At 40.6% G+C, this 21,334-nt stretch overlaps 1 long non-coding RNA gene across 2 annotated transcripts in view; it reads right to left on the minus strand.

The window, feature by feature from the left end:
• LOC144048929 (uncharacterized) overlaps positions 1-21,334 on the minus strand; it is a 155,657-nt gene that overhangs the window by 129,146 nt on the left and 5,177 nt on the right. The gene's annotated exons all lie outside the window — the stretch shown is intronic.

Raw genomic sequence — 21,334 nt, forward strand, 5'->3', positions numbered from 1 at the left:
AGGGGCTTTGCTGAAGCCATAGCAGGAAAATATCCACTTGCAAGAAAATGTCCATCCCTTGTTTTCAAACACCTGGCGTCGAAAGACTAGCAAACAGAAGCAGAGCGAAAGGATCTCAAGTAGCTGCTACAGAGGATTCAGAAGTGACGCGGAATTATATGAATCCGTTATGAATAGGTCGTGCTCGCTATTAACGTAGCTTGTTTACCAAGCTAGTGCTATGCTAGCTAGCTTAGTACTGCTCGCGCTGCTATTTTGTGGAAGCCTTATCTGCGATCTTTGTGACTATCATGACAAGGTACTTCGGTCAGACTCAAGGGGTTGAGGGATTAGTAAAGTAAGCTTACATTCACAAGTTACTCGCAGTTTGAACATGGCCAACTCCCGCTAAAGAATCCTTCATAATCCTATAAATTGTGCGGGATTCATCAAAGCAATTGAGAAAAACTGTAATGTTTGTGACATTATTTAGAGAAGAGAATCATCTTTTACTTGTCAAATATACACGGAACACGATCCAACCTTAGCCCCTCACATATTGATTTATTTGCATCTTAACTCATTTGCTCCCAAAAACGTATAAATTCATTCTATTTTAAATGTTTTAGTGTCCCAAAGATGTATTTGTATTTATTTATTTTTTAAGCTAGAGCATACAGAAGGCTATGATGAATCCTCTGAACTGCAGAAAACGGGTGAAGCAATGGTAGTAATTACAAAAACAGCCAGCGGGTCGCAGCAGAGTATAAGAGATCAACCAGGGCCATGTTTCAAACAAGCTCATTTACCCAAAGTTCTAAACTTAGCTATATTCTAATGCTAATTGCTGCCAAACTGAAATGGAGAGAAATATACTTTTTTTTTCCTGATGAAAGAAGAGACTAATCTTTCTTTTGGTAGGTTCTATGTTTTTATAGCAATAGAACACAATATTCTGTGGGCCTTGCAAAATCAGTCAAAATCCAGTAAAACAGTCGTGAGCGAAGGGGGTTGCTTCAGTGAAAATGGCTGGGAGTGAATGAATTCATCTAGAGATGACATTTTTTTCAACTGAGTTGTACAGGTTGTGTCACATTGAAATGATTTGTCTTGTCTTGGTCTCAAATCTTTTCACAAAAACCTGCCACTGGCACAAGGGTGTATTGTAGACTTATTACATCCACTTTACATTGTGCTGCAAACTCTTTTCCTTGTCTTTTTTATTTTGGTAAATAACTTTAAGACATATTTTTTCCCACCCTAGCTCTTCTGTTTGTGTTCAAGCAAGAGCTCTAGCTTCAGTTTGATTTTTAATTGGCCACATTGTTCCGTTTCACGTCACAATCAAGGTGACTCAGACGAGCGCTGTTGACCACACACATGGAATCGTGATCCGTTTTCCACCACAGGATAATTGCTCTCTAAAATACGTCTATATTTTTTAAAGACATCTGACAATCGGGACATTGCTGACCTTGATCATAAGGGAGGAAAAATGCTCAGATTCAGCCCAACTGTGTTTGTGCCTCGCTTAATTTTACAAACGCAATCGACTCATAATTGTTTTTTACCATCTGCAAATGACCTTGACATTTTATTAACATGTTGTGATGGCTTTCACCAGGCAAATTAATCTTACATTCACTTTCAGCTCGACGTTGTATAACAATCTAACGTGATTTGTTTTGGAGTCTGTTGTGAGCAGATTAAACAACAAGAGCAAAAAAAAACACAGGAACATGTTTTCCTCATTAAGATCACCTACCGTGCTGTTACATAAGACTCTAAACATTTTACTCTTGGTTAAAAGAATCGCTACAGAGCACATGAGACACAACGTGATGCAAATGTTTCCTAAATTGGGTGCATGCCCTGCGTCACATTCGGGAAGTGTCGGTTCACCTGAGGCTCCTTCATGGAATAAGGGGGGCACAAAAAAAAACTGTCAGCAATGCTCAACGCTGAATTTAGAAAAAGCAAAACAATGTTTGTCCTTAATGTCTAACTAGTTTTTCCAATTAAGTTGTACAGGTTATAAGTCACATTAATAGCGGGAAAGGTTATTGATCTTGCTTGGTGTGTGTGTGTGTGTGTGTGTGTGTGTGTGTGTGTGTGTGTTTGTAACCACCATTCAAAATTGCAAGCTATGTGCGAAAGACTTTCTACTTCAGGAGGTGTTGAATGTTTAGAGTGGAACCAAATAGACTCCGATTTAGAGTAGGCTGATATTTACACTTGGAAGAGAGTAAAATAAAGAATTGAAAATAATACTAATAAAAGTCACTCAAGGGTTGAGGAACAAATTCACGACCTTTGGCTTGGGAGACTGTCACATTACCACCTGAGCTATGACCTTCCTCCTGTTTGCTTATCTCCAAGACACCAAAAACATAAATTGTGGCCTCTTTGAGTATGAGAAGAGAAGAGTCCAGCTGACACGAGCAATATACTAACACATAGTCTGTCTCCCCAAAAATAGCTGAAGTTTGGTCCTCAACTCTTGAGTGACTTTTATGCTATTTTTGTTTCAATTTTGTCTTTTACTCTCTTTCAAGTGTAAACATTACACTAAAACTGAGTCCCACTCTAAATAGAGTCAAACTTACTCTACAGAATTGACTGTGTATGTTATTTATTCAACCTTTTAGCTTTCACATGTGATTTCTCCAGAGATTGCAAATCTAGTTTAATGTGATTGGTTGTGTATGCCAGTCATACAGAGCTGTTTGAATGGCCAACTAGGGGTTAACAATGCAATTCACATAAACAAACAACAAGAAAACTTTGTACTAAATATTGCTAAGAAAGAAAAGCATTACTAGCCATTACCACAGGTGTCGCTGTAAGACATTTGCTGTATAATGTATCATCTCATCCAAAGGTTACAGCAGAAAGCTTTTGAGTTTAAAGAAGAGATCTTTTTGACAGTGTGCATGTCAATGTGAGTGTTTTTTCTATAAAACGCTGAGGGTTCAACCTTGGGACAGAGAGGTAAATTGGCTCATTATGATAGCGCGAAGTGCGCTCTCTGCCTCTCCAGTCTCCACTGATCAGTCACCTGTCCGGATCAAGTTCGCACTTCAGTGTGCAAACACAGCAGGAGAGCGCAATGTCATACAACCCGCAGTCAGAATTGTGTGCTTGCTGTAAGCAAAAATAATCAAAGTCAGAAAGACTGAAAGGATGAAATCAATGCTCCTGTCTCCATCTCACGCTGAGGCTGGGGATTCAAGCACTGTCTAATTCAGTGGGAGCCGTGTGAAAGACAAGACAACAACAAACCTCTTCAGAGGCCTCAGTCGTCATGTCATCCTTCAGGCTGCGAGAAATGGATGTGCTTCATTTTGCCACCCATAATATCTGCAGGGGCTTCCGCCCACCTTCCCAGCAGGCACGTGCGGCTCTATTAAAGCTGTCCATCGTCTTTTTTCGGGCGACCTACAAGAGGCCTGAGAGTTGAGGGAGTTCACACGCAGGAGTACGGCGCTGTCTCTCGGCTTCAAAACTGCCCGGCTGCACAGCTACTGCAGCAAAGTTTCAGCGCTGCTCTTTGCAGTCAACGGAAGCAGGAATCGTCTCTCGCAGGGTTTTGGAAAAGCGGTCCACAGGGACCTTCCCCCCTTACTAAAGTATCCAGAAGGAATGTAAACATATCAAAAATAGAAATTAAGATCAAACTATTCCACCCTGTGAAGAGTCTCCAGGAAACTGTAGCCAATCCCAGCCACTTTTTCACACTACAGTCGGAGACCCTTTGGGATAGTCTGTTTTCCACTTTAAAATATTACAGTTAGAAATGCAAAATTTTTTTGCTAACAAGCAACAACAGAGGAGTCTCCTATATCAATTCGTCAGAAATTGTGAGCACTCGCGTTTTAATTAAGAGGCGAAAACAGACTCACTGCAACAAAGAGAAGACTGGCATATCATGATGCGCAGGATCCATTGCTAAGGCGAAGCTAACCTTAGCACTACTACCAGATACTAGTTCGAGCACGCTTTTCTGGCTGTGCGGATTCATTTATGCACCCCAAAAATTCCTTCTTGTGGCGCAACAAAAAAAACATCAGCTAAAAACTAACGGTGGCAGGCAATAAAACATTTTTTATCATAATTAATCGCATGCAATAGTTAACTTGGGATTGATTGCAAATTTTTATAACTCTTTGACTGCCAAAAACGTTAAATAACGTTTAGTAAAATCCTATGGAGTGCCAAAGACGTTAAAATATGTTTTTTTCAAAACAGAGGTGAAACTAACCATTTTCTATTGTTGATTATTGAAAAACGGAATAAGGTAGAAACAAAATTTTTTTTCTGATGAAAGATGAGAGTCCAATCTTTCATTTGGTAGTATGTGTGTTTCCATAGTCCAAACACATAATTTTCTGTGGACCTTGAAAGATCAGTCAAAAATGCTTAAATCGGCTGGCACCCGCGGCATCCCTTTTCTGAAAACGTTTGGCAGTCAAAGAGATAACTGTTCTAAATGTACAATAAAATGTACAATAAAATATTTGTTTTAAGTTTTCATACTCTTGTTAACATAAAAGTGGGGGGAAAAGTTAAACTAATAGAAATATGGCTGCATCTTTTAGTTAGATACAGCGATTTCATTATAATTCATAAAATGGAGTTAAAATAAAAAAATATGTACTGTACTGTAAAAAACAAGTGTGATATTGATTTGATTGTGGTCATTTTTCTGCCACTAGATGGCATAATTGCATTTGTAAGACGATGGTGAGAACTAATTTTTCTTTTCAAATTAAAAGCTATCCATCTTTAACATGAAATAACTTGGGAAATTCTGCACATTTTTAAAATTGTAAAATACAACTTGACTCCAGTCTCCGCAAATGTATGCATTATTATGAAATTAGCTACTGCAAAATTTTGACATGGACATGTCTGCTGCGTTGCGACTGGAATTCCCCCAGTTACAGGCTTTCCATGTAAAGGGCGGTCATTAACAGTGCATTAAAAAAAATTGTGCCGTTAAAGGAACTTTAAATTAACTCAAAATGAAAACACTAATTTTGAAACCCCTAGAAAAACATTTCGTTGATCTGATCAAAAATATTTCGTGAGTTGGCGTTTTAGACGTGATCAGGGTGAACACATTTTCACTGATAATCTAATTTATAGTAAATTTTCACCACTAACTATTTATAGAAAATTGAATAGATTACCTGCTATCAATCGACTCCAGCATTCATGATCGACCACACTAATGTTCACTTGAATGAATGGACAAAAAATGTCACAGTAGCATTCTTAATCTCAATCTTAACCCTTATCTTGAAGTTAAATACCACAACACATTCTGCTTGCTGAACATCCAAAGATTGTGACAATCGTGAATCAGCGTTAAGCACAAACAGGCACTTTAAAAAAAGCAGGTGTCCTTTCCGGGAGTCATAAATTTACATGACAGGTGGAAGCTGATTATCATATTACATGTTCGACAGAGACAAAATAGCGACAGTCTCACAAAGAAGCGCACGTGGGTGAACGATTATAAACAAGACAGCCCGCCGCCTGGCTTGGAATTCGTTTGCAAACTTGCACCAGCAGGGTGCAAAGGAAATGTTTGCACATTCACCTCACTTATTTATTCATGCAGAAAACAAGGCTCCGAAATAGTGAGGAGGAGGGGAAGGGAGGGGTGGCATGGGCAGAACATGAAACATCTTTCATAAGGGGACGATTTGCTCAAAACGAGAGCATTGTACATAATATAAAACAGGAGTCTACAGAGCAGTTTGTTTACACTAAATATCTTTTATAGTTGTATGCTGCTGGATTACACCACCTTAGAGTTTGTTTGTTTTTATCTAAAAATTGTCTCTTTTTTTTTTAAGAACAATGGCTAATATCTGCTATTCTGTTAAGTCTCACAGCTGCCCTAAATATGTCACGGCGGCACTAACACATCTCCCCGTGGGCCAGTATTATTCCCCATGCTGCACCAGCGAGAACATCTTCGAAACGCCTCACACCCCCGCGCCCCAACCCCTCGCCTTCCCGTACTATTGACTTGCAGCTGAGGGCCTTTCTTTCCCAGGGAACATCCCTCAACACACATGATCAGACCGTTTCTCCTTCTGCTTTTAAATGATGCAATTTTCTGACTTGGTGAAATGAGCAATGGCTCACGCATGAGGGAAATGAGGTTGAGGTGACTTTGATGTGTTCCATATATTACAAGATGAAAGCTGACTGAAAGCTTTATCCCCGTAAGCAGGGTCGGAGTAACATGCCAACTATTGGGAGTTTAGTAAATGTGTCCGTTTGTAGGGCCTCTAACAACATGGTCTGCTATTTTAATTGAAAATATTGCCTAGCAGTGAACAATTGCATGAGTTTAGTATCCATCTATCTATCGATCTATCTATCTATCTATCATCAGGGATAAGCTCTATCGTACCTATGACACTAATGAGGACAAGCGGTCTAGAAAATAACAGATGGATGGATGATCTGCCTTCTTATTTTCTTGCTCTTGCACCAGGTGACTCAGTTGTGATGACTGGCAGAACAGAATATCCCCATTACTTTCTCAATACCTCTGAGATAAATTAATTAGTAGATATTATGTGAATTCCCAGTGGCAGGCAGTGAATTTCAGACCTGGGCCTTCAGTGGGGACTTAATCACACCTTTAATATCAACGGTTTCACATCGCAATTTTACGAAATAAAATACAGAAATGCAATTTAACAATGTGTGCCATTACAGACGGAGAGAGAGAGAGAGAGCGAACAACTCCAAACGTGTCATGTTTATTTTCAGTCTTGTTTACTCCCTGTCATGTTTAGCTTCTGTTTTCCCCTTGTCTTGTCATTTCCTGTTTTATTGTGAAAAGTCTGACTCCTCGTTTCAGGTCACTTGCCCTTCCTTGTTTGGTGTCTTTGTCAACCCTGATCCCTGATTGTGTCCACCTTTCCCCATTACCCTCATGTGTCATCCAATCAGTGCCCTCAGCCAGGTGTGTCTTGTTATGTCATTAGTGTTGGTGTATTTAGTCGGTTGTCTCCCCCCTGTCTGTGTCGGTGCATTGTTGCCACTGTCGTAAGTCTTTCGCCACGTCACGCTGACCTTTTTGCCTTATCAGGATCCATGTCATGTTGTTAGTCTCGCCTTAGTTGTTTTGTCATGTTTAGCTTCATGTTTTGTTAGTTCAGTTTATTTTGAAGTTAGTTTTTTTGATTAGAAATTAAAACCTCTTTTTGGACTGCACCTCTGCCTCCTTGCTCTGCCTTCCCGCATCTGGGTCCTAAAGCCCCCACCTTACTGACAAAACGTCTACACAACAATATCATTTGCAGCAGTTAACAATCGATACCTTTCTATTAACATGAGCAAAACATAAAAACTTTAAATAGAATACACACCAGAGAAGTTGGTTATTTATCGATTAACAAAACATCCTCCCATCTTTGCGCCAGCCTATAAGCCAGCTGTAGCCCGATCTGCCCTGAAAGTAAATCTTCTCCGGCCAGCATTTTCTAGAAATTCTGCTTGAAAATGAATTTTTCCCGACACGCATTCTCCTAAAAGGTGGGAACACAGGTGGGCTAGCATGGCCGAGTGACAGCCAATTGCTGCTAAGACTATTTAGCTCAACCAATCAGAGGACAGAAAGCCGTTTAACAATTTGCATTCTTGCCCATACATACATTCTCGTGATCTCATGAAAAGTCATCAGTCGTGGCTCAAGTCCTGTTCCAATTCAAAGTATGTATAAACCAAGAACATACGGATTACCTGGATGTTCTTCTTCTCTGCTAGCTTAGAATAAGGATGCATTGATTGGTGACGTGAAGACTTGGCTAGAAAAATATCCCATGCGGCTGTCAAAATGATTGAGGAGAGGACTCAAGTTTGCTTTTTTTTCCACATTTAGCAATTTACGAAAATATATCAAAGCCGTTTGAATCATAAATCTGATTGGTTATTTACGACATTGAAGGCTCTGGGCAGAGTCCCTTCGACTTGGCATCACAAAAATGCTGAAATCTCATTGGACAAAAAACGAAATCTAAGGCTACTGGAAGCTTGGCAGCCAAGACACACTGTGAAATGAAGATAATAGACGGTTGTAAATAATGTAACAATGCAATGTCATGTAGATTATAAATGGAGGTCAGTGCTTCTGAAAGTGTTCACGCCATCAGAGGAGGCCTTGAAGACTCTAACCGCATGCACCTGTCAATTGGCAACCACTTCCATGTTGCTGTTAATTCTTACAAGCTAACTCCCAAGGGTGCCCCCCCGTGTTTATTTTTAGGACAACTGCAACCAAACATTGATCTGAGACTGGGTGGTGAGGGGCGTAGCCAAGCAACTCACTCGGTAGGATCCCGGTTTATCCGGCGCAGTTTGAGGCCACAGTTCGATCAGCTCAGCGAGGGATGCGCCAAGGCCTTCATCAAGACAGGCAGGGATAATGTTATGGCATAGGTGGGGGTTTACAGTGGAAAGTTATCCTGTAAATAAGCAGCACATGAGGTGGCTGGGGGGGTGAGAGTTGAGCTGCACAATCACCTCGGTGGCCTCTGATTTGTTTTCCATCCCATCTCTGGGGCTCCCTAAAGAGAAGCTCGTGCTGCAGTTTCTGCCCTGGTGTTTGCTTTGTTCTTTTTCATACCCTTGTCCCCCACTGGCTCTTTCTTTACTGTGATTCCTGCCTGTGTTCATCGTACACTGATTGGCTAGTATGAAAGTTGCCCAACTCATCACTACAGTACAGTAGATGATGATGCTATTGCATAGAGTAACCTTTACAGCATGCACATTATTGCCTGCAGCTTCCCGTACTGTCTCAGACGATTCCCTCGTGTTCGGCTCCCACGTTGAGAGTGAACAAGAGTTGGTTCAGGTGAGCACACTTGTGTAGTCACTCATTTGAACAAAACATGTTAATGAGATTTGGAGTAAGCGGCTAGTGTTCAGTTGTGTTTCTTTATTTACCTCGAAGCAGGACGAATAGCTTCTAATATCTCGCCCATGTTTTTCTTTACAAATGCAAATATTACACAAATAGAGTATTTGTGTACTACTTTTAATCAGATCCATTCTAGACCAACAGTCTAATTGTAGGACGACATCTGTAACCTGTGGCTGTACGTGCTACGTAACAGTCTATACACAGTATGTTATGCTAGAACTCTCTTGACATTTTTTAGACGGGAGCCGTGGATGCTCATTTTTTTTTTTTTATTGGACCCAAATGGAAGAGGTTGTTTTGAGTGATTGTAACATATTTCAAAGTTCTTCACCGCTCTAAAAATAGCAAGGGGGCAGCATTTTCAAATACAGCATATTTTCCAGATAAGCTAACAGTTAGCATAGCTTCTTCTATTTCTTTTTCTTAGTGTTTTAAAGATTAAGAAATATTTTCTTTATGTGTGTACACCACGTTATGCCGCTTCGTTATTAAAAACCTTGGTTTTAAGTCCTTCAAACGAGTTCCAGTCACTTTGTAACAAGATAAATGAGTTTCTGAGTTCAGGTGTTCTTTTAAGAGACCGCATGTTGAATTCCTTGAGGAACGTCCTCATGACAAATTCCCCCTTACACTGGCTAAAAAGCATATTGAGCTTATCAGCGTGACCCAGATAGATGGTCGACAGGCGTTGCAGAGGTGCAATTCCACTAAGTCATGGCCACCAATGAAAAATGTGGGTATTCTGCAGTGCTACATCAGGTTCACAAGACCCCCGGCTCCCCTGAGAATCCCCTGAGAACTGAAGAGAATCCTGTTACCATGGTGGCAAAATTACTGCTCCGGGTAGCAAGCTTGAGACACCTTTCTTTGCAATCTATTGAAAAACGACGCCGCATAATGATGATGTCGCGAGGCAGCAAAACGGGTACGCGTTAACACAGAGATTCACTACGGAATGCACTGGTGCTGCAAAGCTAACCTGTCCTAATGAATCTGGTTGCAAGGTGCCTCTTCAAGCGTGCACAAGATGAGTTGAGTACAAAGTTTGCTGAAAGGGATGCACAACTACAGCAGCCCGGCGTGTCGTGCCACCCTCTCGGCTTAGTGATGTGAAGGAGAGCGAGTTCATTTTTTGACTCTGAGGCGAACTACTTCTGACGCTAATGAAAATGTTGCCCGAAGGTGAAAGAACAAACTCTTCATCTCGGAGGACTCAGACGCATGCAGATTGACATCACCGTGACTCGTATTACACAGCAGACATTGACCCTGCACATAAAGCAAGATTATCTGCATATATCAAACAAAAGAATCAGAAAATAATGAGCACACATTTAATGAATTCTGTTGAGTGTGTGTATATCTCTTAGGGGTGGGAATCTCTGACTGTCTCACGATTCTATTCTTGGTCTGCGATTCAATTCAGAATCGATTTTCGATTCAAAATGATTTGATTGACGACGATTTCTGCTTCAATTTATAGATGAGCATAGAATCGTCATGATCTACTCCAGTCTGACTGGCTAATGCTAATTAGCACACTACTCGCGGCACTTATCACTCAAAAGAACAGCTATTCATACAAAAAGCTTCAGGAATGTACACAGATAAGCATCTTAACATTACTCACTGGCATATGCTCATCCTACGTTGCAAAAAACAAACATTTGTATCGGCATAACTTGATCATTACTTTTTCCTTCTACTCTCTAATGTGGCTACAATTTAACTGTTTATCAGAATGCGTGGAACCACACTGCCCTTGTATGGCCAAATTGGGTACAACATGAACAGCACTCCCAGTAAAGGCAAACACAAACAAGTGCAAGAAAATAAATTTTGGGACATTTAAAATCAATTCTAAATCGTACTAAATGAGAATCGCAATTCTTATGAGAATGGATTTTTTGGCATACCCCGAATATCTCTCTAGTTTTTTTTAAGCTGCAGTAGTCTTATTGCCCCATGTTGGAATCCATCTATTTTCCGAGCATGCTCAAAATATATTTTTGTTTTTCTTGTCAGCGACCTTTAAGAGTTGTCTAAAACTACCTTAAAGAAATGACTCAAATATGCCTATCCTCTATGATTGGCCAGATAAATGTCAATGTGATTGAATACAACAGAAGAGTCAAAGAGTGAGCTACAAAAAAATCAGGCCGACTGGAGAGATGACCGAGGACGTGTCCCAGTGCACAATAGGCTCTGATTTGCCGAGACTACAGGAGGCAGTTAATTTTCAACACACCTCCAGCAATAACACACCATTGAATGAGGCAGAAGCTCTGAACAGCACGTAGCGCTCACTTGCAACATCACCGATTGGGCCGTCATAATGAGAGAGGAAGAGTGGCTGTTAATTCCTCCCCACATCTTCCCCCCTCCCGTTTATCAAGCCTAATATAATGTACTGAGCAGGAAGGAACATGGATGTGGAGCAGAACTGGTAAATATTTTTTGTGAGGATTGTCACAGCAAAACACACACACACACGCACGCAATGTTCCACCTTGAGGTCACCAGTTGAATAACATGAAGGTTTTCTTGTCATCCGGGATGGAAAAAGTACTTTATAAATAACACATGTGCATCTTTATAAAACCCAGGCATTGTCAAGCCTATAAAATATCACAGTATTTTGAAAAATAAGTTATATAAGCACTTTCTGTTACATTTTTATTGTATGAAAAGTTCTATCTAAATAAAATTTGATTTCTTTCTTATAATAAAATTATTATAGAAACACACAAGGATGCTGGAGGAATACAAAAGACTGGAGGAAGAGTTAGAAAAAAATGTGGAGGGTGAAGACATTAGTGGTAGCAGTAGTGACGACTCGGATGCAAAAAAAAATTTAATCTGCCAAAACAAACAGTAATACATCAAGTCTTCATTTTTCTCCCTTTATATCCCCCTTTGCTGTTGAGCATTTAACGATTGAACTGCCTCGAAAGCAAGCAAGCAAACAGAACAAGTTTAAAAGCTACTTGTTCATTTTGGTGACATAATTGGTACAAAACAGACTTCTTGTGTTTGTGAGTTGCATGTTTAATAGCGTCAGCTACTTTATAAATAAAGCAAGACTGTCAGCAAATAAATATAGTGCATATTGTGTTGCTAACTAAGTCTCTTTTGCCCACAAAATATGTTAATTACACACAGTATTATACTCATAGTGGGTAAAGGCATTAATTCACTTAAATGCATTGGAACAGGTGACTATCAGGGTTCAGGCATTCATTTTTAACACCTTTTTTTCCACAAAAACGAATGGTGCTTGATTGAAATATTGCTGTACATAAATGGTATTGTATACGTCAATTCTGTTCATTTTCTATAGCGTATAATAAATGAGACATATTCGGCCCGCCACATACCAAGCGACCATTGCAAAGGGTCCAGACCCTCGATTATCGAGGAGGAAGCAGATTACCACAAAGACAGGCAACGGGTGAAAATAATGCAAAGAGTGAGAGACTGTCGGCAATGATCAATTGCCCCATTCAGCAACAGAGATCCTGCTTTGATTTCTAGCCTATGGTTCATATGAAATTATGAATATATTTATTGTAAAAACACAATGCACCTCCACCGCGGGTTCTAGCATCGCTGTCCTGTTTTTTTTTTTTTGTACACTAATTAATTCACTTCAATTTCACTCTTAACTGTATTGGGTGTAATTTCATTATTGACCGAGAGATGGCAGCATACTTAGTTTGAGACGGTAGTGTTGAAAGAAGAACAAAACAGGAAGTAGTTAAGCACAAACTATTTTGTTTTTGTTTGTTTGTTTATTTGTTTTTGTTTTTTGAAGTGTACTACAGTATATATATTTGGCTTTCAGCCTAAAATCCATAGGACATTTTTTGTTAAAAGTTATTGAATTGTCATCTACTGTAATCCTGCTTTTTACGCCTACAGAAAGTGACAGCTGTATGTTTATTTTATAATGTACATCTGTGGGTTATGATTTGAAGAAAATAGGATTTGTTTACGAGAAACACGTTGCTTGATTTCTCTCAGTATATTATATGTGTTTACATGTGTTTGTATTATTTCAAAGGTTTAAAGACCTTAAAAAAATTAAGCTTCATCTATTGCAGGGCTGGTCTATAACTTAACCCCTTTGAGGAGGCATTAATGTATTCATATCGGTCACTGGGGACTTTTTTTTTGTGAAACCTCATGTGAATGTGCAATTTGTTTGTTGTTTCTGCAATGTCATGACAGCATTCACCGGCAATTCCCATTTTAAACCTAAGCCGAACCAATGGCTGAATGGCTGACACGTGGCCAGCCATGAAAATTAAGTGCCGAATCCCACACACTGCGTGACAGTTCCGTCATTTTCGGAGAGTACCAGTTTGTCTTATCAAGATGTCAAGATACTGAGAGGAAGTCATTAAAACAACAATCAAGCTCTTCTAATTACTGAACGTCAAAGATATGTGGAGGAGCTTTTTGTCCATTTCGTTGGGAAAAATAAACTTTCAAACATTTGTAAGTCTTAAGTCACAAATATTATCTTGTATCTTTTTAAACACAATTTAACCTTAACCTTATTTAACCTATGAGCAAAATCGAGCTTTTGTGAGCTTTTGTTTGTTCATTTTTCTTCCTTTTCCCTAACACTGATAGGAAAATAGAATGCCCAGAGCTGAGGTTTATTTAACAATCGGTTTTCAGTCCCATCTCACTGAACATTATGGCCGCTGCTGCCACCGCCGCAAGCATTCAATCTCCGTCCAACGTCCTGTTCTGGCTTCTAGTGAATTTTAATTTGCTCATATTATCATTTTAACATTTTGTACTTTTCTGCTTGTGTTAAACTTGCAGCACTTTGCCAATAAAAAAAAATATGGCTAAAATGCAATCAGTAGCGCAAAGACCTCCAACAAGGACAAACTATTACCACTTTGGAATGTTTGAGTATCTTGGTTCAAACTCTGTGGACACGCATCCGTCCACCGGAGGACGAGAGGCGTGTAATCCCTGAAATGATCAGCTGTCACATCAGAGCTGACACATGGAAACCCACAACCCCACATCCATTTTCTACACCATTTTTCCTCACTCGGTTCTCATGAGACCTGGTGGCTACCCCAACTGACTTTGTGAGGGAGGTGGGTTCTACCCTGGACCGATTGCCAGCCAATCTTAATGATCATACAAAAACCAATGACATTCACACCGATGGACAATTTAGTCTTCAATAAACCTAACATGCCTGAAAAATCAACAACTGTGGTATGCTCATGACATTATGAGCAAGCGTGTTGCAGCGTGTCAAGTCCAGGTGTAGAAAGTACTTTTATGCAACAGTTCGTTTGAGTAGAATAATTGTCATTGCGCAGTGATAGTCGGCACGTCGACGAGTCAGTTCAACCCCTAGTTTGGTTGGTTTCCTGTCCCAGCAAACACGTACAGTTGGGGCCCATATTGCTCTAGTTGGGCTTTGGCTGGGTATGGGCTTAGAATGGGCTTCATTGTTGGGCCCCAGTTGGGCAGTAGGTGGGCAGTAGATGGGCGCAACTAAGAATGGGAAATAAGCGGGCTCTGGCTTTACTCCAAAACATTCCAATTTTGCAAAATAACAGCATGGGTGATGGAGTTTACTGCCTGGCCTATAATTCTTTAAAATTAAGTAAAATTTTCTTTTGAAAAAAAAAAAAAAAAAAAGCACACAAAAATCTATATTTCAACTTAATATGTGTTATTTGGACCACTAATGGGCCATTACATTCAAGTTTGATAGCAAAAGATTAATATTCAAACCTAGAAGAAATTGCTGCAAAGCATTCTGAAAAAATACGGAAAAACCACACCCACATGGGTGTTAATTGGCAGGGGTGTCTGTTCCCTCTGATAACTGGTGTCCAGTCCTGGACCTAGTCTGACTTTTGCCTTAAAGGCAAGTGTGATTGGCTCCAGCTTCCCATGACCCTGAACAGGAAACACTTTGTAGGAAAAGAATGGATGGAATTTTGAAAATCATCATGGCCTAAGACAGGGGTGGGCAAACTCGGTCCTCGAGGGCCGAAGTCCTGCAGGTTTTGCAGGTTTGCCTCTTCCAACACAAGCTGATTCCAATTAACAGAATCGTTATCAGGCTATGCAGAGCTTGCTGATGAGCTCATCATAGACCAGCTGTGTTGGAGAAGGGAAAACATCCAAAATCTGCAGGACTCCAGCCCTCGAGGACCGAGTTTGCCCACCACTGGTCTAAGAGGAACAACCATCACTCAACAGAGAATTTCATATCAGTAATTTTCAAGACATTGTGAATATTTTGCCCACTGGCAGCTTAGCAAAGTGTGACTCATGTGAATCAACAATATAATTCACTGTCACCCCAGAGACCTAAATGACCCCCGTAAGTGGTTAAACGCAGCTAACTCCCCACTTGCCATTTAGACCTCAAGAGGATATTCAAGGAGTCCAGGCAGGAGGGAATTGTGTGTATTTTACAGCAGGCAGCCGTGTTCCATACTGTTTCCTGCTGTGAGTCAAGACAGTCTGTTTTGGTCCCAGACACTACTGCTGGCACCACTTACAACATCAAGCACTACAAATCATTTTCTCTGAATCTTTTCCAACACCGGAAAGATCTGACATTTGACCTTAGTTACCGCAGCTATTCAGTGTGAAGTTTTACTCTTCATGAATATTGGATACTTTAATCCCGTAAGTGTCCTGCAAGGGGAAATTCAATTTACACTCTGAAAAGAGACATGAGAGAGTGGGAAGTGTGCCATGGTGAGGTACCAAAGAGCAATTCGGGGTTACAGCTCTCTTTCCACTAAGCAGCCCCAAAATCGAGATTGCAATTGCACCACATGCACCTTAAAGTGTAAAAAGTCCTGAACAACAAAACATTCTACCCTAACCTTTCTAGCGCAAGACGACTTGCATTGTGACAGTAAACTGCATGTGAATCCTCTGACTTCACATACTGTAACTTCTCAAGGATATTCTGCTTTTGTTCACCTTCTTACTGACTTAATAGCCCTTCTTTAAGATGCGCCATCTTTTTAAATAACGGTCTTCACGAAGCTCCCAAAAGCCAACAAAAAAGGCGAAACAAACTCACAGTCAGTCCTTTGAAGCGCACTGAACTGAGCTCCTGTGAAATACGCTAAAGTCTCATGCGACGGGTTTGAACAAAAATGTTTTGTTCAGCGTTATAGAGGTGTGTTTTTTTCACCCCATATCTGTTAAATTCGTAATTATATACACTGGACGGATCCCAGATTCATCGGACAGAAAATAGTTTCCACTCAGAGCGCACCTTTGTACAGTACACTACAAAAAAAAGTACTTCCAACCTTTCCGCCAATTTGAACATTCATTTGAGGTTTAGAATTCATCTTTCAATCAAGGACAGTGTGGCCTGAAAGTTTTAAGAAGATTGCTTGAAAATTGCCTGCGATTGGCTGGCAACCAGTTCAGGGTGTACCCCCCGCCTACTGCCCGAAGCCAGCTGGGATAGGCTCCAGCAACCCCCCCGCCACCCTTGTGAGAACAAGCGGTTAAGAAAATGGATGGATGGACGGCTTGAAAATTGCCATGGGCTATTAAAAGACAATCTTATGCCGTAATCAATTTGAGGGGTTTATTAGTCCAATGATTTCTAAGCACATCAGACATCATCCAAGTTGACGGTATTAGGCCTTAAAAAACTGAATGTTGGTTCATGATAGGGGACGACCACACACTGAAGCTTCTGGAAATGAACACATTTCATGATTTGCATCGATGGGTCAGTGCACGCCAGGCCTTTTTGTGCAGCTCAGCCCTTTCGGAGTGGCCCCCGGAGGGTGTGAGTGGAGGTGGAACTAATCTCATGACAGCAAACCGGGTCTCGGTCCGGAGGGTGCCATCACTCACCGGTGCATGCAGATGACACAAAAGGCTGGCGAAGAGCACACAAGCTGTGAGACAAGTCTGGAGGGCGAAGGCGGCGTGACATTTTACCCGGGCGGCGTGTCACTCTCGGATTGCGCGATGCGCTTTCACCGCCGTTGCATCACGCAGAATCCGTGATCAGTCGCCGCCGAGCGATCAAACCCGCCGACGTCAACAGCGGCGAACGTTCCCCAAAGCGACGCCTTGATATGTTAAACGCGGTGGCTGTCGCTGTTCTCTTCCCACTTCGTTGTAATCAAAGAATGGAGATTCCATCTGTTTAGAGTCATTAAGTGACTTAAAATAGCTCGGCGGGACTTGTGGGACCCCACTGAAAAAGATACAATTGGGTATAATTAAATCTTGTTAGGCTTCCAACTGTTTGCCAATTCTTCACTAGCAGACGATTTCATTTGCTGAGTTGCTTTGATGACGCCGCAAAAACTGCAAGTCAAACAATAGAACGGCGTAAACCTTTTCTTCTGAATTTGTGAACTGTGAATTCCATCTGCGGCTTGAACGGATTCTATTCATAAGCATAAGCTGAATGCCAAGTAAATAATAAATTTGGGGAAAATATGCGGGCAACATTGTGGCCGAGTGGTTCGTGCACCTGCCTCACAGATTTGAGGTTTGGTTTCAAATCTCAGTGCTGCGTTTGACCCTCTTCCTTTAAATATTCAAGTCAAACTCAGTCCGTTTTCGATTTGAGCCAAAACTGATGAGAAAACAGCAACTGTACGATGTATTTTTGTGTGTGTCTTAAAACCATATAACAACATAACATAATGAGTCAGTTTTGAGTCTGTGATGAGGTTACAAACAGTGTTGCCTTAGTTACCTTGAAAAAGTAACTTGATTACTAATTACTTGCGTTTTCTTATTTACTTGACATGTTTCAATAATATTAATGTTGTAATGGCAAAGCTCAACGTCTATAACGTACATCGTATAAAAATATAGCAATTACATTTGCGGATCTGCTGCCGTCACACAATCTGGTGTGACTGTGTGTTATGATCCGTAGTTTGTTGATTTGGTTTTAGTTACATTTTGGTTTTCATGGATTTCCTTGTGCCCCTGTTGTCATTAACTGTCTCTCGTCAAGTTTTATCATGTCCACCTGCGCTTGTCATCCCGGTCCCTTGTGTCATCCAATCAGCTCCCTCAGCCACGGTATCTTGTCCAGGTGTCTCTTGATGTCCCGTCAGTATTTAGGCCCCGTCCACACGAAAGCCAGTTTCAATGTCTCCTCCCCACAAGTAGGGTGACCATATTCCCATATGCAAAACAAAAAGAAGACACTTGCCCCGGCCTTGAAACTGTGGTACCAGTCGCAGTTACACAGTGTACATCACCTCCTATTAGTCACGCAATGCCAACTCCACATTTTCATGAATTCGTAAAAACTCCCAGACGCCAGAACAGGACGTAAGAAAATGGTCTGTCCTTCCAATTGTCCTCCCTATAGAGCACGTTTGGTCGCCCTACATGACACAAGTTTCTTGCCGTTTGGGCAGTTCGTCCACACGGCGGCGCCTTTTCAGAGTTTGAAACCGAACACTTTTGTAACCGGGTTCCAGGGTGGAAAGATTTCCCAATGTGGACACCATATGCGGGATAGCAAAATATTTAGCATGATGTTGTGGTACTGTGGCTGCGCTACAGCGCCACTCCAGACTTGGCATATACATTACAGCCGTTAACTGTCCCCAGCGTCTTCTTTTGGACACGCATGTCTTAAAACGTTTCTGCGTGTACAAGATTCTTTTGAGGAACGGCTTTGCTTCCGTGTGAACAGGGCCTTAATTCCCTGCTTTCTTTTGGTCTCTGACGGTTCATTGTCCATCTCATGTCCTTGTCACCAGTGTAGTCAAGACATCTCTCTTTATTTGTTTGTAACATAAGTCTTGTTTTGGACTTTATTTTGTTTTTGGAATACCCAAGTACCTTGTGCAACAAACCTGAATATTGAAAAAAAAAATAATCTGAAATGCTGCCTTTACCTGTTCGCTTAAGAGTAACTACAAGGAGTATTTGATGAGTAACTGTAGTCTGATTACTTGTTTTAAAAAAAAAGTAATGCGTTACATTAGTCATTACTGTAAAATCAACAACGCCCTACTCTGTAATGCGTTACCGACATCACTGGTTATGGATGATTCATTTTGGACATCTGTTGAGCAAAATGGGCTCTATTTTTCTTGGGTGCTGTTTTTGCAGCGCAGTTCACCTCACATCACCGGGTGGCTCTTTAACCTGTTTTGCTGCGAGGTGTTGGCCATTCAAAGCTTATGCGTGCGTGGGAGCCAAAAGGCTTAGAAAGAATGCGAGAGCGACTCCATGCTGAGAGCACGGCGTCGGCTCAGGTTCACAAAGGCCGAGTAAACAAGAGAACAGAAAGAGCCATTGAGACGAGAGCCTCTTCGAACAACACAACAGGCAACAAAAGCCAGACTTTAGCCTGGGTCCATATCAATAAATGATTACTGCTGCAGCACAGTGAGTGTTCTAGTATGATCCCAGTTATTAATTAGCACATGGTCGAATATAGGCCAGATTATCCATCAGCACGTCTACAAAAAGATCCCAGTGCGTGAGAAGAGGCTGTCGTGCTACACTCTCTCCTACATGTCCTCAGTTTGCATCTTCTGCGCTTCAGTTGGATACTTCAGTGCAAAAGCTTTCATGTCAGTGTTAGTGTCAATTAGAGTTGTCAAAATTAATCAAAGTCATCGATTATCAAATTAAACGACAACTATTTTAATAATCGAGTAATTGTTTGGAGACATTTTTTTCTCATTTAAAATTGTCCAAACATAATACTTTTTTAAAAAATCATTATACAAATATGAAGTATGAAATAAACACCAATCACTGGTTAATAAACTGGAGGGGGGAATGTTTTTTTTGTGTAATACACATTAATGCAGAATTCAAATGAATCCGATTAGTCGACACAAACATTGGCATCAGCAAGGATGAGATGAAAATATTTTCATAATTCTAATTCAATACTTGTAAACATAAATAAAAAAATTCTGAACTGTCTTGAAGTACAAGTTAGGTCTTTTATAAATATGAGAAAATACTTAATTCATGTAAAAAGTCAATTTCAGGAAAATGTATTTAAAAAAAATCTATTTCCTTATGAATTTATGGGGAAAAAAGATTAAAATAATCGATTCATGATTTTATGAATCACTATCACTCTTGAAAAGGAAAATCGATTCAATATCGATTATTCGACTTTTTAAACCTAGCCCTAATCGATTCTAAAAAATATTCGATAGTGACAGCACTAGTGTCTATGTTTCTTAATGCGGGAATAAAAGCTGTCCTGTAAACTATTGTTAGTTTTTAGTTTTAATTCCTAATACGCAGCCATTTAAAATGGACATTTAAACTACCATTTAAATAGTTCAAATACTGGATTGTTAAGTCCCCGTGCTTATGTAGTATCTTATTACATTTCATACCCTCCAGAAGAAATCTCCTGTTATCTAATAAAATCCAAGATTGTAACCTTACCCTTAACGTGTTCATTTCCCAGGAGTGCCTCTCTTCTGTCGTACTTGAGTCACAGTTCATTTTAGTGGACTGCTGTGCAAACATAAGGACACTAGCATACTTATCCTGTCGTATTTCAAGTTAGTGACATTACAAGAGTACATTGCGAGATGACTTGCGTCGCCATCTGATTTTTACAATTCAAGTGCAGGGGGAGGAAATCATCTGCTCCGCATTGTGATGGCCCGCGTGATATTTCAAAAGGTTACACTGCATCACGTTCACGCCATTGTTTTCCGTGGATTTATATTTGTTTAAAATGGGCTCCGCGGTTGTCTGCGATAATAAATGCGATGACAAACAACCGGGCAGCGTGCCATTTGGAATTCATTTAGCCAGACAAGGTAGAGATAAAGGCGGCACCCTGATTGCCCGCCGGCGACACTTCGTAAATCAGGCGACGCCGTGGATGAATTAGGCCGGGCGAGGGGAGTCTGCTCTGAAGGACAAGCGCGGCGTGTCTATTTACAAGCACATGCTTTTACAGCATCACTCTTCCTCTGCTGTATGCTTCTTCAAAATGTGACACTCTGATAAGATGCAGGGACACAGCAGTGTCATTTTATCTGCCTTGAAAAGTTGTTTTGTCTCGGTCCTATCACTCTGCGTGTCAGATATCTTCGAAGGACCTTTATCTCTTTTTAATGGACACCTGTCACTTCAAGATGTATTACAACGGCTGGATATTGGTGGTGTTATTCACAAATGCAAATTTCGATACTTTACAACAGTGATTATCAGATGGGATTTTAGGATCAGAAGTTTACATCTAGTCACAATGTACATCGAGTCAGTTAGCTAGTTAGCACATTAGCATGTCGTCATGCAGAAAGTGTGCTTCTCCAATTTGCGATTCAAAAAGTGCAGTGGTACTTTTTGACCACCTGTAATGTTTCCTCTCGAGTGAAAATATCGGCCAACTTTTAC

Source organism: Vanacampus margaritifer, chromosome 3 (genome assembly GCF_051991255.1).
Source record: "Vanacampus margaritifer isolate UIUO_Vmar chromosome 3, RoL_Vmar_1.0, whole genome shotgun sequence".
In the NCBI taxonomy this organism is placed as follows: Eukaryota; Metazoa; Chordata; class Actinopteri; order Syngnathiformes; family Syngnathidae; genus Vanacampus; species Vanacampus margaritifer.